We start from the raw sequence: 21470 nt of genomic DNA, 5'->3' as shown, positions 1-21470 counted from the left end.
CTATTTAAAAGATATTCCTTTTGCTGAACATGTTTTCATTGAAAAAGTAGATAGCAGGGCTAATTTGAAACAGGAATGGAGCTTAATATTTCAAAGCCCTTGAGACCCGATTAGACCATTGCACTCTATACATAATCTCTCACTAAAATAAACTTGTTGGTGTTTTGGTCATATATAAAAGCACTGAGATTTTATATCTGCAATAAAGCAGGACTCTTTGAGCTCCTCGGTGTGCAAGTCAGAAAAAAAAAGTTATTTAACTAACAAAAGAATGAGATAAGGATGAAATGTGAATGTTAAAACACACTAAAAATTGATTGGCGAAAAATTTTTACTCTAGCTGTAAATTTTCCAAGTAGACTGAACTTACTGGGCAGATGAATAATTACATGCTTCTCACTCTGGAGTCTTTAGGCCAAATGCTGCTCTCAGTTACCCAAATATAAATCTCAAGTAAATCTATTGATGTTATTGATGTTACCATAGAGTTTTGCCAGCTTCACTGAGAGCAGAATATGATGCTTTGTTTACAAAATTAAGCTCTGAAAGGTACATCTGTGTGTGCATTTTGATTTGCCAATAAAATATTTTTATGGAGCTAGATTTATGCAAATACTTCAAATTTAAATCCAAAGGAGACCTTCTAGTCTTGTGTTCATTAAAGATTATGCACCATTTTACAAGGAGGTACTCAAAAATACAATATGGAATGCAATTAAAAGGACTAAATTCACAGAGGTTTCGTATTTTACCAAGTCTTTGTGCCCCATGTGCCTTTAGTTGACTGCTCCCGTAGGAGCTAGGAATATATGTGCTCCCTGTCATCTTATTTGATTACCTTACCAACATTAATAAATTTCTCCTCCCTATTGCTGAGGGAAGAAGAGATGCCATTACCACTAGTTCACTAATCACAGGTGGAGTCAAAAGAACTCACAAGATTGTCTGAAGGCCAAGTGTAGGACGCAGACAGGAAGAGAAATGCAATTTTGTAGTAACCCCTTAGTGGCATACAAGCCCTTCTTAGGGGTTTCATCATCATACAAGGATAAGGGGAGCAGGAAAAGATCTGTGTTAACTCCCACATCAACACAAAGTAACTGCTGTTTTAAGCATGTAGGCATTCGTTTACATCTTTGGGTACACTTATACCTGAGAGTACACAGCTTCTTGTAGTTTGCTCCGTCTCTGAAGGCAGAACAGTTTATGAAGTACAACCGCTTCTTTCCCCTGCATGGAAAAATTCAGCACTGCAGGTGAAGTGTTTGGGGAGCGCATTCTAGAAAATAAAAATCACACCAGTTTCCCAATATGAGGATCACCTGCAGGCTCTCACACAATTTTTATGCTTAAACCCACCCTGATTAAAACAAACCTTAAGGGACAGCTGGAGATTAAGGAATTCTTTTCTTAACTAGACATTTGAGAAAAATGGTGAAGGAAGAACACATTTCATTTTTTCTCAAAGAAACAAGACATCAATTCCACAATGAATATAGCTATAATTTATCATTTATTACCTTTTAAAAAAGGTATCTTTAGCTTGCCTTTACAACCTTGTAGTACTTCTGTAGGGTGGAGAATCAAATTCTTGCTAATTGCAGGAGCTAGCCAGCTGTTGATAAGATGGCTTTGCTAACATCTTGTTGGGGTACTAAAAATAACAAATTATGTGTATCTGCTGGTGCTGCCAACCCTCACGCTACTCAGCTTTGAAAAATATTTCTGTTTGGATTAAATTAAATAATATCTGTGTAAAGAGATCCAGTGAGGTTGATGAGTCTACTGACTCACACCTAACTCCTACTAAAATATCAGCTTCCCTGATACTGGTCAGTACAAAGAGACAACTGCCAAAATCATTTCAAGTCAGCTTGTGGAGAGACGTGACTACCTCAACTAGAACAAACCTCAAACAAAACACTCCAACCCAAATAGATTTTGATAAGGCAGAGAATACAGTAATTGTTTAGGTAGGCCAAAGGTAACGGACAAGACCTAAATTCACCAGCAGCAACATGCCCAGATGAGCCATTGAAACAGTGGTACACAGAGGGATAGCTGGCACGCTTGTGGGGATAGCTGCCACCGTCACAAAGCACCTTCCACAGCACTACCAGGTGAAAGTTGGTGTCATCATTTGAAAAGTTTTCAATTTTTATGAGTTATTTTACCCTCCTTCCCCCCAAAATACTGAGATGGCCTTAAAAAAATCACGGAGTTGAATGTTGCTGCCAGTGTTGTATTAAATAAAAATCTCCTTATACTATTCCAAACTAGCTTTACAGATTGACATTTGCATACTTGAGGGATGTATGAGCTGATACTCTATATTTTTGAGGTATTTCCAGCAACTCCTGAAATTACTAACCAAAATGTTTTCAAGCTGCACTGTCCATAGAGCCCATCACTGTAGACCCCATAAGTAACTCCTGAATTTTACATACCGGATTTCCGTATGTCTAGGTGTCTACTGTATTTTTGTTTCATTTTAAACATAGGTTTTCATGAACTCAATCTCTAATTTATATTAATATATCAGTCAGATTGGAAGTTCATACATCAAAAAACAAATATAATCCTTCCACACCTCCTCGCAATGTTCTCTCCATTCCCACCTAACATCTTTCCTCACAACGCCATTCTGCAAGGAAGATAACTAAGTGGGACGCTTTTAAGGAAAGCCAGTATTTCTGAGAAAAAATGAACCCAATCAACCATGCAGAATATAAAGAAAAGAATAAACAGATGCCCACATAAATTGAAAGACAAATTGGATATACAATTTCACAGTTTTACAGTTGCTTTCAGTCCAGTGGATCCCCAATCTCTCTATTTCTACAACGCAGGCCATCCTCTCCATGTATCATGATGTGCATTGCTAAGGTTAACAGTGAACAGTGCTTCTATAATGCTAGGCTGTCACTATTCCAGGCAAATTCTTCACCAAGGCTGTTTCTAACAGGAGTGAAAATGTAAAATCTGGAAGAACAACAAAACATACATACAAAAACAAACAAACAAACAAAAAAAACACCAAACACCAAACAAACAATAACAATAAAAAATCAGGGAGCCAAAGTTCTTCAAATGAGAACAAAAACCTTTCCTAATTTTGAACGACAGAATTTTCCATTTCGAATTACTATGCAAGAAGTAATTAAGTCATCTGTACAGAACATTTTTGAAGAAAAATTAGATAAATTCTCAATCCTGTTTCTCAGATGAGTAACCACACAGAGTATCCAGGCAAAAAGGAGGTTTTCGAGCTTCAATTCAGGGCTTCTCCCTTGGCATAGCACTGTCTTTACAGAAACCTTTGTCTTTACAAAAATCATCTGAAAACAAATAGGATGCAATACTCCTGATATTTATACAGTACAAAGGTTTGAAAAACCTAGATGCTTAGACTATGAAACTCACTCCTTTCAGATGTCCCAGATAGCAGAAGATACTTTTGTCACGTCACTGCACTGTGAGACAACCCGACATGCTTTTACGACAAGTGGTTTATATGGATATCAGTCTCCCAGGTGCTTCATGGTATTTATATACCTTACATCACCAAACTGTAGCACGAAAAGCTTGTTTTGTTGATTTTTAGGAGAAGCATCTGCTCAGCCTCCCATGCTGTTGTACTAGGAGTCAGCTAGATGGTGCTCACGGGGTAGCAGCCAATGTCCACAGACAGCACTGGGATTTTGCTCTGGGGCCTCTTCCCTGCCTCAGACATCCTACACGATCTAAGCAAATTATCACAGCTGAAAAATCAGGAGTGGGAGGAAGGGGACAAATGAGTGAAAGGAAGCTATGCTTTTCAGATATGGTACGAGCACAGAGCCTTACACAATCACTCTGGATCTCAAAGGCTGGGATGCTTGTACAAAGCTGGGACTGATTTTGTTGTATTCCCACCTGACTGCCTAAGAAGAGCATATTATGACAACCTGGGAAGAACCATGTTGTTGGAGAGACCTGGCACTGTGGAAGTTGTTTTTCTTGTGATAGATACTAGCCCTCACTAAGTTTCACCATGATCTGATGCAGTGTGCCTTTATGGGTGTTTGAAGTTAGAAATAATTAGTCGTCTGTGAAGTTGCCTAGTTTTACTGGATGAATTGCATATCGAAGGTAGCAACATGTAAAAACACATTACACCAACTCACAGTAAATATGAAAAAAACTCAAAGCACTCAGGGAAAGTAGACAGATTTTTGTGTGGACAGAGTGCTCAGGGATCCATTGAGTGGCAGAATACTTATTAATTCTTAAATCTGAAGATTCCACTTGGTCCCTTGGGCTGAAAGCTTGTATGAAAATTTCATTTCAGAATGACAAGCCCATATATGCACAGGAATGGTTTTCTAAATAAAACCCTAGATCATTTTTTATTCATCTTATGTCTAAATGCCCAGAGGCATAGCTCCATAAAAGTTTTAAACTTTAAACAAAAGCTCCTTTTGAGTTGCAGAAAAACAAAACATTGTGAAAGCAACAGTTTATATTATTTATTGTGATGTTTACTTAGCAAGAGAATCTGATGAGTTAATTCTCAGTGGAAGCGCTGAATTACTTTAGGAACAGACGCCCAATTAATTAAGGATCATTTCCTATTGATTTCACTGTGCTATAGACCAGATTCAAAGTACCTGTTATACTTTTGGCACTATGTAAGATATAAATAATAAATAATAATATTCTTAGGCCAGTTACTGCTGTCCTGATGACCTGTAATTCTCACTAAGGAAACACTTCTAAGGCTTTGAAGTGAACACAATAGAAGCCACAAAGCCTCTTGAAAGAATGAGAACAGGAAAAGCACAGAAGTGCACAGAGGCACCACACACACTCTAGGTCAAAGATGATAGCATAATGAAGAGATGTGAAAAATGGACAAAACTGGAATAAATACATTTTTTCCAGTTCAAATGGGAAAATACCCAATTTCATGCCTAAAGATGGGAAACATCTACTCTCTGGAGCACAAAAAGTGGGTACGTTCAGGTTATGTGCTAGACTTCAAGTGCAGACACACCTCACAATTTCATTTTGAGCAAAAATCAAGTCCTGGAAACCTCCCTGTTTGACAGCTTTGATCAGCACACTGCATGGTCATAAAGCACCAGGGCACGTGCTTTCTCTTTAGAAGTGTTTATCCATCCTGGGTACCACTTGGAGCTCCACAATGCAGTGTTTGGCACTTTGTGGCCCCACTGCTGACAGTCTCTCCATATTAAACAGCAAAGCAACCTGTTCAGTTGTCCAAGCTCTCTTAAGGTTGTGATGAGATTTGGAGTGATGTTCTGGCTCACTTTGAAGTAGAACTAATAAAGATTATTGCAGAATGATAGATGTGTTTGACTCGGTCTGGAAAATATATCGAATATTCCATGCATTGCCAGAATACTCCATTAAGAAAATCACAAAGTTCAGCATTCCTTTGGTACAACTGTGTTTACTTACAAAGAACATAGTCAAAATTGTGTTCCTGACAGAGAAAATGCAGAAACAAGCTGTCTGACTACAATTTTCAAATCTGCTTCTAGTGAACCTAGTGCCTGAAGGTATGCTGCCTCTGCGTCTTCCCAAAACTACTCTCGCCAGACTTGTCTCAGTTGGACGCCTCTCTGCCTCTCCCAACTGACAATTTTTTGCCCCTGAAGTCCACACAAAAGTACCAAATATGACTCAGCTTTTGTGTTTGTACCAAGTCACTAAAAAGAGTACTGACCTATAAAGATTTTTTTTTCTCAAGTTTGCCAGGCTAACTACTAATTACTGCTTTTTACAGCAACTCCTGTTTCAGATCTCAGTTCTACACTGAATTACATTTTCTTTGCACTTAACCTAAAGAAATGGCATATAATACACCCATGAATTTTACCCATGTTCACGGTTCACAGTGGCCACCAATATCGCACAGAATAGCAATAACAACACTGACAATAAAATACTCAGCTTCACTCAGACTTCACTCAGTAAGAAATCTGGGCAAGCAACTCAAGCTGAGTCCCCAGATATGGCTGCCAGCAATGAAAAACAATTTATACCAAGGCATCTACTTTAAAAAGATGCACAAGTACACTCATTATCTGAAGGAGAGGATAAAATCCTACCCTGTTGACAGGGTAAGGAGAAAAGGAAGCTGGGAGCTGCACGTGGCATGCCAACACCCACCCTGAGTATAGGATGACCACAGTCAGTCTCACCATGAGAGCATCCCTCCAAGGCCCAAGGTCAGGCTCCTTCGAAAGAAGCTACAGACACATTAGCAAAGCTCCCAGCTCCTTGCAGCCAGGTAGCTGTCCTGTTGGGCAGGGCTGCATGCAGCAGAGCTAGCAGCAACAGTTTCCTTTGAAAGCCTGGAGGAGAGTGGAAAAGAAGGGGAGAAGAGAGAAGCTCTCAGAGCCTTTGACTTCTGGTCATTAACAACCTCTTCTTTGAGCTTAGACGCAGCAGGAGGACATGGAAAAATCACAGAAAAATGGCCTTTTAATTTCTTCTGCTGGTCAAAGTTCAGGTTTGCTTATAGACAGCCATGAGGAAAGGGTGACTTGGTGAGGCTATTCTTTGGCTTCAGGAATGAAAGAGCTTGAGAAAGTGATCTAATCCAGCCAAACAAACAAACAAAACAAATGATCAAACACAACAACAAAAATATTTTAAATGGTCATTGATTATTTAAAGTAAGACATTTTGTGAGAAGAGTTATTAGTTATCTGAAATCATGCATACTAAATGTGCATGTGACAGCTGAGGTTCTTGCGGCTTGGAGAAGCAAAGGCTGGGGGAGCTAGCTGCTGTCTTCAGCTGCCTTAGATGGGCAGCAGATAAGACAGAGCCAGCCTTCTCAGTAACACAGCAAATGGATGAGAGGCAATAACTGCATTGAACCAAAGGCAATTATGAATGATGTAAACAGGTTTGTGAAGGTGGTCTACCAATGGAGTAAGCACCCATGAAAGCTGAGGATCTGTCCTCGGAGATTTTAACTCCAGCTTGATTTTAACTCCAAAACTAGTCTTACAGAAAGTCAAACTAAAAGTTCAAATTGAAGTTGAGATAATTTATAGTGGAAGGCTGTAGATGTATATTCCATTTCTGCTGCCACTGACAATTCTGTCCTTTGTCCTTCCCTGCTGCTTGTCACCACCCTTCAGGGTTCTGCAGATGTGTCAGTCTCACTGCAAACACAGCCAGTCCTCAACACCACTAAATGAGTTAAATGTTTATGCCTATTTCAGGTTTCAGTGTATGCTGAAAGGGTGACACAAAGAAGTTAAGCAAAGTATATTTTTAACCATATGATTAGGAGTCTATCACATGCCTGACTTCCAGGGCAGAAAAACAGATCTTGGAACAACTAGATTCAGTGGGACAGATGTCGCTGCAGTTCAGTTCATATTTCATTATTGTTCTTTCCAATTAGTAATAAACAAGCCAACCAAACAAAGGTATAGTATTGAGTAGACACAGCAGGAGTTCACTCCACTGAAAGCAAGGCAGGAACCTCACCTACTTAACTCCCTCCATACCCAAGCACAAGTTAGCTCAGAGAGAGTACAGCATAAACATGAAAACATTCTGAGATGCAGTTGCCTATACTTGGTACACAGAAAGGGGTCCTGAAATAAAGTTTGGTGTGCGTGGGCTCCTTTTGTGCGCACAGTGTATACCAGTGCATTAATTTCTGTTCAGTGAGCACTGCCTACCTGCAGTAGTGGTTTGCCTGCATGATCCTAGGCAAGGTCAGCTAGGTGAAGGACAGACAGCAGTATCCCTTCCATCCAGATCATTCTTCAGTAGCTGCAAACAAAAATAGCACAGGGATAAAGACCAAGTCAGATGAAGCTAAAAGAGAGAGTGTGGGAAATCATTTTCTGCTGAGTGTAAATTCATAACCAGAACTATCTTTGCTATTGTTAGCTTATTAACTATTATTAGCTTATTAACTATGCTAATAAAAAATGCAAATAAATATAATGATTAAAATAGTCTTTAAATTCAGCACATAAGTGGCCCTGCTTGGGGTTTTGCTTACTAATTCATTTAACTCAGAGGTTCAGAGCAACTTCCAATAGAAAAAATAACAAGAGATGACACCAAAAAAAAAAATCAATCAATCAAAATCCCCAAATCCAGAACACCACCATGTGTGCTGTGAACTACCATTCCTGTGGAGTCTTTAATGTTTTGGAACATGATAAATAGTAAACACCATATTATATGAGGTTTTAACATGTGTCCTGTTGAACTTTTTTTTTTTTTTTTTTTTTTTGTCAAAGTGAGCTTCAAGTATTTGTGAAATTAATAAAACCTCATGGTAGCAAAAGAAGACATGATCAAGGAACAGGGCAGTTGACATGTACAGAGTATGCACTTCACAGATCACAGCCAGTCCACTGTGCATTTGTGCCCACTGAAGCTGGGCACTAAAAATAGGAATTTCACACCCCAGGTGCAAGAAATGCTTCTGCAAATTCCAGTTGAGATTGAAAAAACTATGGGCAAAAATGGTACCTCCAATAATATTCATACAGGAACTTGCTCTGCAGAGACTACTGTGATGCCTCTGGCAATATGTATGCACTCGCCTTTTTCCTTTTCAGATTTATAGAATCGTCCATCTGCTGGAAAATAAACTAAGACACAAGTAGGGGAAGTTGAAGGTATTTTTCTTAAAACTCACCACAACTATTTTCTTCACAGCGAATCATGTTACAATCCATCTTCTTTTTTTCCATGAAAGATGCAAATTTCAGATCACTTGAAAATTGTTTCAACTTTCTAACAGTGTTATCTGAGCATAAAGTATCTGTACAACATTGCTGTATTTTGTGATAGTGTTCTATATCCAATGGTGCTCACTTGGAACAAGTGTAGATTAAAACACAAAGACAGAAGAACAAATAAGAAATAAAAGGAAAAAATAGTGTAAGGTTTTTTGTTGTCATTTGTTTGTTTGTTTTTATCCCTCAGAGTTCAGTTTAGGCACAGTGGTTATTGATTTAATTTCACAGCACAAGTCCATGTTGATAAGAGATAGCACAGAATAATATATACGTAGCAAGGGAAATAACGGAAAAATAGAGTAGTTTAACTAGTTTCATTTTGTTCTTATGTTGCTACAAACATTAATCTTTTTTATTCATTAACAAATGGTAAAGCAGGTTTTTAAGTGGGTGGAAAGATTTTTTTTTTAATGTTAATACCGTTGGTAGTTGAAAAGTTTCATAAGAAATTAACTTTTTTTTTTTTTTTTTTTTTTTTTTAAGTTACTGCAACACATCACAAAAATTGCATTTCAAATAGAGCACATTCCTTTTCCACCTACACCCCAGTAGTGAGCTACACAGCTGAACCTTGTCCAGTGACATGTGAGATCTGTGCTGCAGGAGCATGAGTCAAACAGAGCCACGCCATCCTAAAGGAAAATCCACACACCAAAAATGTAACTCTGAGGAAAATGGAAACCTTTCTAATAGGAATGGCTGATTTTCAAGCTCAAGTTTTGACCAGTGCTACCTATTTAGGAAAAAAAAACAATAACAACAGAAACTCCACAGAAAACAATATGAGATCAATGGCAAAAAAAAGAAGTTTCTCACCATAACAGGCTTACAGAGCTCATCAGCCCTGATGTTTTTTTTCTGTTATCGCTTCTTTGATGTAGCATTGTGACTTGCACTACAGGTAGGGAGACCAGACCTGTGTCTGGAAAACATGTACAAAAATTTATATGCTTAAGATCTGCCACAGACCAGTCCTTCATTCAGTCCATTATGGTTCAACAGTTTCCCAGTGCTCACTCATTCCTGCAATATCTGCTTCCAGGAGAAAGATGAAGCATTGAGGAACATTACAGCAACAGGAGTGTCTTCATGGAATGGAGGCACTGGTTGGGGTCACAGCCTGAAGGTTTACATCAACATCCATTCCCACATTTTGGAAGATGGACTTTTTCAAGAATAAAAAGGCTTTTTAAAAAATTCGCCTCACTGCACCAAATCATATGAACCACCAGATTTAATTTAGGGTATATTCAGTGTTTTTCTCTTTTTATTTAAATTGCCCCAAACCCTTACCACAGAAGAGGATGGTAAATTTGTCCCATTGCATTTTATACAGACTATATTAAACATGATTTGGAAAGTGTGGCAACTCTGATGTTCAGTGTAACAGCACCAAATTTTTGGAGGCTTGGATCCAAATCCAGATTCAGCAACGTGGCATGAATTTACCTCCTAGAGGGTATAGATAAAATGCTTTATCACCAGTCTCTGCCTATTCAAGTTAACACTTTTTAACAGCAAATATAATCTTTCCTGAGTGAAACCAAGCTTTTACAAATTGCTGTTAATGTGAATGATGCTTAACTTGTCTAACTGTCTCTTCTAAACAGCTTATGTTTTCCCTAAAGCTATATAAATTCAGATTTCTTAACCACTAACTGAACTTGTATAACTGAGCAGGTCATCATCACTTCAGAGACAGAGGCTGAAGGACTGTGCTATCTCGACGAAGTGAGATGAACATGCCTGATTTACATTGTATATAAAATTTGTGGCATGGTAGAGGTTTGAGGGGCACTGCTTCAACAGCTCTCGGGGGTGGGGGTGTCAGATGATGCTTCTAGACCTCTCTCAACAGCTTGAGGTGACATGCCACGGCCACAAAATGAATCAGGTTGTTGCATTAATTTTAACTGCTCAGGCACATGGCACCATGTGATGACAAATTAGGAAGGACTTCATTTCAAGAACTTTTCTATTTACTTGTTTTTCCAAACCTACCAAGTGTATGCTGTAGTCAAACAACTTTAAGACAGTAAAACAATCTGACAAATGAAAGGGATTTATAAATTGCCTGTTATACAAGTTTTCAGAACAGAGAACAGCAGGCTCATTGGTTTTAGGCCACCAAATCATTGTTGCATGCCAGTGCCAGTATTGAATTTGGTCTAGTATTTTAGATGTTCTCCAAAGCAATGGAGGTTTCCATCTCTTAAGGATTTTGCAGGCTGTTCAAACCTGTACTTATTTTTTTTACCCAATGTTAATGGTTCAAAAAGTCATTTTGCACTGCTAATTGAATTTCATTTTGGCACAGTAAATTTAGAAATACACATACTTAACCAGCTATAATGCTACCAGAAAACACTTAATCAGCAGATGAATTTACCTTGAAACATAACCTGTGAGTACGTTTATCCACTTAGGTATAAACATTGTCATAGTGACTCTAATAGAGGGTGGGGAAATGGGGCAGTAAGGAATAGAAATCACACAAAGAAACCAGTCCCATAAATGGAGGGAAAAAATGCAACAAACATGATATTTACTTAAAACTCACAATGTTGTATTGTAGATGTTAACTGACAGGTTTGCAGCAAAAGCAGGTGTCTCTTCTTTGAACTTGGGGAAAAATCTGTGCAGGCATACTGGGGTACACTGAGGCTATGCTTTCAGTTGGAGGGAGGCCCGGCTTTCAACACAGTATAATTCTATTTCCCTCCAGCTCAGATTAAGACCTGATCTGTCTCCACTACTACCACCAGTTTTCCATGCTACAGAAGGTTGATTTATTGCAGATACATCAATACATTTCAGTTTTGCTTAAGGGGTGGAAGACTGCATGCATGCTAACCATGGAATTGCTGCACAAACCCTTCCCAATAGGTGACCTACTGGCCCCTGAGGTGGAAGATGCAGTAGGGAGAGGTCAGCCCAAACAAGGCTTGCTATGTTTCAACCCTAACACCACTACATCAACCAAAGTGCTGATGTTCCTGCGAAGGCAAGCTGTCAGGTGAAAAAGGGTACCTTTTTGTAAGGGTTTTCATAGCCTGTGCCAGGTCATAGAGGTTTTCCAATTTGCTCTCTGTTAAACCAATTTAATAATACAAGACTGACAAAAAGGACTCGCAATGCAAAAAGTGAAGTAAAAAGCAAGAAGAAAAGGCAAAGTAAAAGGAGATCTATTCTCAATGGTAGTATCTTTACTTTTAAGGTTACTTTCTACTTATTTAGGCTTGCATAAAACAAAACCTGAGAAACACAAATACTTCCAGCGTGCTTCCTTGAAGGGAAAGTACTTTGGCTGTCCAGGACTGTCCTAGCTCCTGGATCTCACTCTTCTGGCACATGAGACTTCCTGTCTTAGTCAGGAGTAAGAGCTGGGCAGCTCCAGGAGAAATTGCTTTGGGAAAAAGGAAAAAACAGCCTCTTGTTAGAAAGATTGACCTGTTTGTGTCCCCAGACTTGATGCAAGATATACAAACTCATGAATACGTACATATATGTATATATATATATATATGTATGTACATGCATATGCATATGTATATATATATATATATATATATATATATATATATATATATGTATATATACTTATATGTATGTATATGCAGAGCATATATTCATCTCCAGAAGATAGACAAGAGCTTAATACTACAGAGTACAAGCCTTCCCTGTTTCCTCTGCTCTGTGATCCTGACCCAGGAGCCTCAGTCCAGAGAATTCCCCTCTCTGCCTCCTTTCTTCAACAATCCCTCCAGATTTTGCACATCTGCCTTCCTCCACTGCATGGTTCTCCTCTTCTCTTTCTGCAGATGCTTTTTCTTGCTACCAAGACTCTGAATTAGGATGATTTCCTTGCTTGATTTTTATTGCCCTCAAGCCATGCAGCAGCACGGGGAAGGACTAGACTGCTGTATTAGTCTCTGCTTCCCCTGAGGAGCACTATTCAAAGGAGTACTGGAGGATGGCAACAAGATGCCCAGCTGCTGTCTGAAAACTTGACAATTTCTGACATTTATCCTTCCTCAAGACATCAGGGAAGTCCTTTCTACATCCTCAGTTTTCATGTTCTGTAAACATAATCTCAAACCACAAGCCTTCAGAGTCCTGAAATTCATCATAACTTTTTCATCAAAGTCAAGAAGGGCAGCACATATGTGCAACAGCTGTGCAAAAGTGTACAAAAATGACAGAGAAAAAAAAATCTATTTTCCCTGATTTTCTAATGTGAGTAACTTTCTTCTTCATGTTCCTAGTGACTGAGTCAAAAGCTAGTCTACATTTTTGTTTTGTTTTGTTTTCCTGGTGCACCACAGAGATTCCCATGATGCAACTTCTCCTTACTGTCATGGGAGTGGTTTATGTTTCATAGATTTATACTCAACAGGGAGATGAGGAGACACTGAGCAAACAAAAATTATACTTAGCGTTACTCATTTCCCCCTCTCAAGCTGACAAATAAAAATAATGAATTTTCTAGAAATTGGAGAGACACTGAAATAGTCATATTTTCTTGTATGAAGGAAATCCACCTTCAAGTCAGTTGTAAGTAAAATAGTATGGCATAATTCCCCCAGGTTTGTTAAACTTGAGGACACACAAAACTGTGAAAAGGTAGTAATTTTCAGCAAGTGACAAGTTTTCTGGACCCACAGTCACACATCTTCTTGAATGTTGTTTCCAGCCACTCTGTGTACCAACAAACTGTTTACTACAGGTATGACTGTTATTTCTATATAATAGTAAGTTTGCCCAACACTTTCCATATTAAACATGCTTTCAGAAGCTAATGACTTTGCCAAACGTTCATCATTTGGACAGAAATGTTGTATGCCACTGTCTGCCTCAAGTAGAGTGCAGAATATAAATATAACATCATGCTCACACAGATTTGCACAAATTAGAAGTTGTAATGAAAAAAGAGAAAAAGTGATGCTTTGCAAAAATTCCAGTTATCTGTGTCATGCTTTGATGAGGAGATCTGAAATATAACAGGATGTAGTGTTCATGTTAAATGCTGTTGTTGCAAAAATCTGTACCAAGATGACCATCTTAAGAGCTTTTGTACTTTTTATTTTTTTTTTTACCCCCATCCTCTGTGCTTGCTCTTAAGAAAAGCTGCTTACAATTTTGCTCCTCAAGGCCCAGCAATGGGCAACTGTGACATGGAGGGTTGAATCTCATCTATTGCTCTGCTTAGATTTTGGCTAGACTGGGGCAATGGAGAGGAGGACGACAGGGAGATTGTCAGCAGTAACAAAACAGATGGGTGGGGCTGATATAGAGGACATGGGAATCAGTTTGGGAAATGAAGCCTGAAGTTGAAAGCTGGGAAGAGAAAGAAACAAGGAGAGTGAAGGAGAAGGGGCGAGACGAGTTATTAAGTGACCACCAAAGAGACAGAGACTGGGAAAGAGATAGAAAACAGGAATAAGCAAGATTGCTGGAAAAAAATTAGTGGCATTGTTTCCATAAACAGAAATGAAGGAAAGAGGGAGCCCAGGAGAGAGGAGAGAGGGCTTCTTTCAGTAGGACTCTGAAAAAAAGGCACTTGTGCTCTTGCAGCAAGTCTTGCTTGGGTCTCCACAGCACAAAGATTCACTAATGAGCAGCATGCAAGTTATGAATTGGTAGACAACAAACTAGAAAAGAAATAGGACCAAATTCTGTCTTGAAATTATACTACAGCTGCTAGTTACACAGATAAGGTGGCAGAAGCAGCAGGCTGGAGTTTCTGTGCAATGCACAGAGCTCCATGGTGTTGGCTGCTTCCTGATCCCGGTGTCTGGGCTGGAAGGCAGAAACTTACGTCTCCCTCCTAACTCTCCCCACATCTTCCCTCTCTGGCCAGCTGCTTTTGTTGGATGGTTTCTTATGGAAGTCACTTGCATTATGGAAACTTCAGTGTTGCTCAAATACTGGAGGTGGATCACAAAGAAGGAAGGACTGGTGAGAATGTTTTGAGGTGTGGGAAGAAGAAAGTTGCTAAGAGAAGAGACTAATCTGAGCTCCTAAATGTCTCAGTACTTGCTCATGCATATTCCTAGAACAGGGATGCGACAGAAATCACTGCATATCCAGCCCTGACAGCAGCTTAAAACCTGGATGCTGTGTTATTTTTCCTTCTCTGTGATGAGGCAGAAGAACATACAAGAATTTTAGTTTGGGACTCTACTACTTCAGTTAGGATTGAGCTATGCATGCCTGCACTGAGAAAGATGCTCCTTCATGCGCTCACATTTTTGGTTATGGATACATAGGAATAAGCAGGTTCTTAAATTCTATATAATCTCAGAACAAATGAGCACAGCGGAAACTGTCAGAGCCTTGAGCACAATCATTTATTAGCTAGACAACATAGAATCACAGAATCACTTATTTTGGAAAAGACCTCCAAGATCATTGCGTCCAACTGTTAACCTACCATTGCCAAGTATACCACTGAACCATGTCCCTAAGCACCACATCTACACATCTTTTGAATACCTCCAGGGCTGGTGATTCAGCTACTTCCCTGGGCAGCCTGGTTCAATGCATCACAACCATTTGGTGAAGAATTTTTTCCTAATATCCAACCCAAACCTCACCAGCACAATGTGAGGACATTTCCTCAGGTCCTACCACTTGTTCCTTGGGAGAAGAGACTGACTCCACCCTGCTACAACCTCTTTTGAGGTAGCTGTACAGTGTGATAAGGCCTCCCCTGAGCTTCCTTTTCTCTAGACTAAACAACCCCAGTTCCCTCAGCCGCTCCTCATAAAACTTGTTCTCTAGATCCTTCACCAGCTTCATTGCTTTTCTTTGGACATGCTCTAGTCTGCCTGTAGTAAACATATCTGAGAAAATATGGTAAACAAGGAAAGAGAAGACACAATTTGCTCCAACAAAATAATATTCTTTACCTCCCCCATCTACTCCTCAGCCATCCACTTCATGAAGCAACTGAATAAAAAAGTCATGATCCAGAGGGTAATGGCTGACTAAGAGCATCTCCTAGGTCCACTGCATGCATGCTATGGTTCAAACCATAGCTTTTGCTCAGTTCTGACAGCCAAAACCTCATCTTTGTAATCTATATTTTGGGTGTAGAGTTCTTTGCTCTAATTATTCTGCAAGTGTCTCTCCTCGCAGCCTGGAACAGACTTTCTAAGGGCTGAGACCACTGGCATAGGGAAGATTTATGGAGACAGTCAACCATAGTTTCTTCTAACAGAACCTTGATTAAGAACCAAAAGACCCTTCCAAATCTTAGGAGGGAAGTTTCCTTCTGCTTTGAGGATTACTCATTCTTCCTGGTGCACTGAAGTTGAAGGATTAAGTAACTTTTCCCAAATATAGAATATATCACCCCTAGTCACACACACATACTCTGCTGCCTTCTTAAGTGAAGCATCTGAGGAGGAAAATGAGATTAAAAATTTAGGAGTATAATGAGATCAAGTTAAATTCACACTATTTCCCTGCCTATGCGCAATCTATGTCATTAGAAAGGATTATTTTTTTTTTGTTGCAATTTCTAATCTCATTATACCTTTTGTCACAAGAGTGATTTATCAGAATTTCAATACTTAATGCTACACTTTCTATGAAATATTATATTATGTTCTAACATAGTACCTTCATTTCATTTTTCCAGTATTCTGTATTTTCATTAGCTGGTATCCACTCACTCATGCCACCCCACTCAGCATGGCCATAAATAGAAAGACCAGCCAACCAAATCACACAATATTGAAAAGGTCAAAGTAGTATACTACATTACTGTAATTTAGAGAACACAGTTCACAAAGTATTAAAATTTTGACACCTTATTTATGTGACAACTAAAGTAATGAAAATAGAAGGCATTGCAAAATGATCACATTACTACCAGCAATCATTGGGTGATTGAGGGACTACAAACCCCTCAATGTTATTATCTTTATAGCCTAATATAAATTCAAGTTATTCTTTAGGTATGGTACCTTTTACGCTGAAAACAATAGTCTGTTCCCTACTACTTCTGATGTTTTATTTTTTTTTAATATAAATCTATAAGAAGCTCTTATGGAATACGCATAAGTATTTTTGAGTCACAGCCCTTCCTTTTCAGCTAACCTCCGAGAAACTTATACAGAGGGGAAAAAATAAAATAAAAAGGAAAGTCAAGTCAAGCTAAAGAATGTTATTACTGACTCCCTCTCACCAAGAGAACAGGAGAACTGTGGTCTTGCTCTCAAAGACTACGAAGGAACCTTTGAAGAAAGTTGCTGTACCCCCACACCTGACAATGCAGAAGTACTTTTAGATAAGCTGTGAGCACAGACTGTTCTGCTACACATCCATCATCCTGCTGCCCCTATACAGACTTAATAGTTCAGTTGGAAGGGATATTAACAGACTATCTAGACTAACTGCCTCATCACTTTGGGGCTAACTGAAAGTTAAAGAATATGTGATATACTGTAGGGTGCTGAAGGAGCTGGCAGAAGTGCTAACCAAGCCACTTTCAATAATTTACCAGTAGTCTTGGCTAACTGCAAAGGTCCTAGTTGACCAGAGGTTGGTGAATATGACACCCATCTACAAGAAGGGCAGGAAGGAGGATGTGGAGAATTACAGACCTGTCTTTTTATTGACCTTGGGGCCAGGAAAGGTCCTGGAACAGATTGAGTGCCATCACACAGCATGTACAGAAGAACCAGGCGATCAGACCCAGGCAACATGGCTTTGTGAAAAGCATAGTCCTGCCCGACTAACTTGATCCCTTTCTATGATAAGATGATCTGCTTTGTGGATTAGGGAAAGGCTACAGATGTTGTTTAGTTGTATTTTAGCAAGGCATTCAATACTGTTTCCCACAGCCTCCTGGAGAAACTGGCTGTTCGTGGCTTGGATAGACGTACTGTTCTCTGGATAAAAAAAATGGCCCAAAGGGTCATTGTGAATGGAGTTAAATCCAGCTGGTGGTCAGCCACAAGTGGCATTCCCCAGGGCTCAGTACTGCAGCCATTTCTCTTTAATATCTTTATCAACAATCTGGATGAAGGGATTTAGCGTACCCTCAGTAAGTTTATAGTCAACATCACATTGGGTGGGAGTATTGATCTGCTTGATGGTAGGAAGGCTTTGCAGACCCATCTGGCTAGTCTAGCCACATGCAATTACGACATGGAACAAGGCTAAATGCTGGGTACTGCACTTAGGTCACAACAACCCCATGCAATGACACAAGCTTGGGAAAGAGCGGCTGTAAAGTTGTCTGGCAGAAAAGGCCCCAGAGGTATTGGTCAGCTGGCTCAACATGATAAAGCAGTATGCTCAGGTGGCCAAGAAGGCCTTCTCCATGGCTGTCGTTGCTAATTACTCAGATACAGAAACCCACTCCTAATATAAGAAATTAGCCACCTGTAATTGCTTACACACTATTTTCACCCCTCGGTCTATTTTCACAAATGCTTTTGTATAGACCTGTGTGGAGCCAGGAGTTGGACTCAATGATCCTTATGGGTCCCTTCCAACTCAGCATATTCTATGATTCTGTGATCCTCTCAGTGGTTGCCAAGGGGAAAAACCTGGCACATCTCTTTCCACTTCCTCTCCTCAGGAAACTGTAGGGAGCAATGATGTCACCTCTTAGCCTCCTCTTCTCCAGACTAGACAATCCAAACGTCCTCAGCCTCTCCTCATAGGAGATCCCTTCCAGCCCTTCTACCAGCTTTATTGACCTAACTCCTGTTGAGCTTGCTGTTGACCAGCATCCCCAGATCCCTTTCTGTGGAGCTGCTCTCTAGCCAATTGTCTCCCTGTCTGTACTTGTGTCCAGCATCATTCCTTCCCAGGTGCAGAACTTGGCATTTACCTTTGAGGAACTTCATGCCATTACTGGTGTCATTGCTGGTTGTCCAGTGCCCCAGTCTATCTAGATCCCTCTGTAAGGGCTCTCAACCCTCCAGGGAGTCAACAGCAATCCCAAGTTTAGTGTCAGAAGGAAACTTGCTGAGGATGCATTCTACTCCTTTATCATTGATAAAAAAACTTTGAACAGGACTTCCATGTACCCATGGAAAAGGTTACATGTCCTGATGACTGTATGGTCCCCCATGTCTTTTATCACACCCCAGGGATACAGCAGGGATGTAAGATCCCTAAGACACCAGGGATACACCGCAGAAACACCTGCAAAGCAGCAGTTACTTCCCCAGGCTTGGACACCCTGTATCATTGATTCTGGTACCCAGTGCTCCAAAAGATTCCAAACGATGTCACAAAAGCCTCCAAATGATGCTCTAAAAGTCTCTGGCTAATCTGTGCCAAGTCATCTCCAGACATGTAATTTTACCCAAGGAACCTGAAAGTACAGCTGTGACTCTGGAGACTAGAAGAGTCTTCTCACAGAAAGCACATCAGTTAATAATCATGGTTTTACAGGTTCACAGAGCAGAAGTGGATGTTTTTATGGTTGTCTGCAGGAAAAAAAAAAAAGAAAAAAGGAACAACATACAAGATGTTCCAGGCAAAGTGAGAAAGTGTCAGCTAAGCTTTTTGAGATAGCTGAAGAACTGGGCTTAGTGCACACTCCAGTGTACTTGAAATCCTGCTGAATGCCTGGGCAAGTTCAGGCATTCACAACCCAACAAGATGGGGAAGATGTCATGCTGAGAGCTGCCCTACTTGCTCATAGTAGGAACTGTAGGCTAATCTAAGGCAATCTGTACCTAGTCAACATGTTTGATTAGATCCTGGCATAACAGTGTTCTGAGGGTTTGGGCAGTCAATTAAGTTTCAGATAACTTAATTTAAGGAATTAATTAGTCTAATAGATAACTGAGAAGTAAGTTCAGCTATATTAAAAAAAAAAAAAAAAAAAAGAAATCAGTGACCTAATTTATATCTTATCGCTTTCATTGTCTTCTATGGTGGGATACCCATTTGCTAGGAAGCAAGGCAGGAAGACCAGAATTAGACATTTATTCTGGGGACTATTCATTAACCTCAGTTTGAAAAAAATCCTGTTGCAATAATACATTGCAAAATTTCCTAGCACAGGGCTAAGAAACGGATCTGGCATCTCTCTACCACTGAGTCCCTGTTAAGAGAATAGCTGCAATGTCTGCAGGCAGTATAGCTAATAGCCACATGGAACCCACTAATTCTACTAAGATGCGTATATGGAAGAGATCGTAGCTTCCATTTTTCATAAATGAGACTTGGAAGTTTTTAGTTGTTGTTTTGGGGTTGGGGGAGGAGGGGTGAGGACTGCCAGACAATACCCTATTTAAGGTCTTTTCTACATTAAAAAAAGTGTCCTACTAGAAGCAATGAAGCCTCCTCCCCAAATGGTTACATTTCCAATATAAGTGTTATTCCAAAACTGTGGTTGTGCACACTGCTAACTGGTTTAACTGAGAAAGTGTTTGTACCCTACCTATGTTAGGTTAGGTTATGTTATCGGCCTACCTAGGAAAACAAGACTGTATGCTTGCAATTGACTAAAAGTCAATAGGCAAGACAAAAAAGTATTTTTTTTTCAGGAAGATGACTTAAAAAAAATAAATAAATAAAAATGGGGCTTTATCTTTGTCAGCAAAGGTTACCCAGGAACAAGGGAAAAGTGAAGTAGTGCATACCCCAGTTGATCCATGCCTCCTGCAGACTCCCACCCTGAGCCAGTGCCTTGGCACCATGCTGGCGAGGCTCTGGGCCCTCTGGCAGAGCAGGTGGCTGTGGGCGGCATGCTCCACTGTCCTCCTACACTGAACAGATTTGCTGGCACTGGGGGCGTAGAAAGCGAGCTCCACCTGAACAAACTGAACCCCTTCACTTTTGGGATGATGGCTGGAGGGATGGGGAGAGCGCCTTATGGAATTTTGATTTGAATTTTGTAACATATGGAAATTTGTCTGCAAGAAGTGTGAGAAATATTTAGAAACAGTTGGAAAGGCTGTCATTGAAATTTATCCTGGCTATGTCTAAACATGGAAAAGGACAACAGAAACCAATGTTAACTTAAGAAAAATGTAAAGAGAACTGACTATGCAACAAGCAGAAGGCTTATTTCTTTTTAAGTATAAACAATCTGGTGAGGAGGAAGAAAGGCAGAACTATAAAAATAAGCCAAGGCAAGTAAAAAATAATGAGGGTAAAAAAACATATCATAATACTGTGCATCAACTAGCAGAGATCTTTTTTTCCTGTTCAGCAGTCTCCAAATATAACTTTCTTAAGGGAGAAACCAGACAAAATATTTCTGTTCCAAAATGTCATAGTGGAGAAAAGTATAAAAGGAACGTGTGCTGGGGGAAGGGGATAACCTTTAGCTTTGGACAATCTTTTTAGACTCCTTCCTTGGGAGGGTAATCTTTCTAGCTGTCTTACAGTCAATGGAGAGAGACACTAGCCTCCACAGAGCAATTCAAAACCTATGTGTGCAGGTGGATGTCTTACTTGCAGCAATGATAAAAACTACAACAAATCATAAAACATGGACCATTTTCTTGCTTTGACTGAAAACATTTAATTGTCTGGAGGGTGTGAGGACACAGCACCCTTGTTTGATCTCATTTTTTCTGTTCATTAAGGGCACTACTAAAGATTAAAACACCTTCTCATGAATTTGTTTTTTTTTCCCCTCTCTTCAGTTCTGCAATATTTGTCATCTCACCAATGGCATGGGCAGTAACAGGCAGT

General features: G+C 39.7%; 1 long non-coding RNA gene across 2 annotated transcripts in view; it reads right to left on the bottom strand.

Moving 5' to 3' along the window:
• The window catches only part of LOC137853455 (uncharacterized), an 81749-nt gene that overhangs the window by 13370 nt on the left and 46909 nt on the right, over positions 1-21470 (bottom strand). For both annotated transcript variants that reach the window (XR_011094517.1, XR_011094518.1), the window contains exon 3: positions 7713-7806. This is a non-coding gene — a long non-coding RNA (uncharacterized lncRNA). The remainder of the gene's footprint in view (positions 1-7712; positions 7807-21470) is intronic.

Source organism: Anas acuta, chromosome 3 (genome assembly GCF_963932015.1).
Source record: "Anas acuta chromosome 3, bAnaAcu1.1, whole genome shotgun sequence".
Lineage (NCBI taxonomy): Eukaryota > Metazoa > Chordata > Aves > Anseriformes > Anatidae > Anas > Anas acuta.
This window is presented reverse-complemented; position numbering and strand designations above follow the sequence as displayed.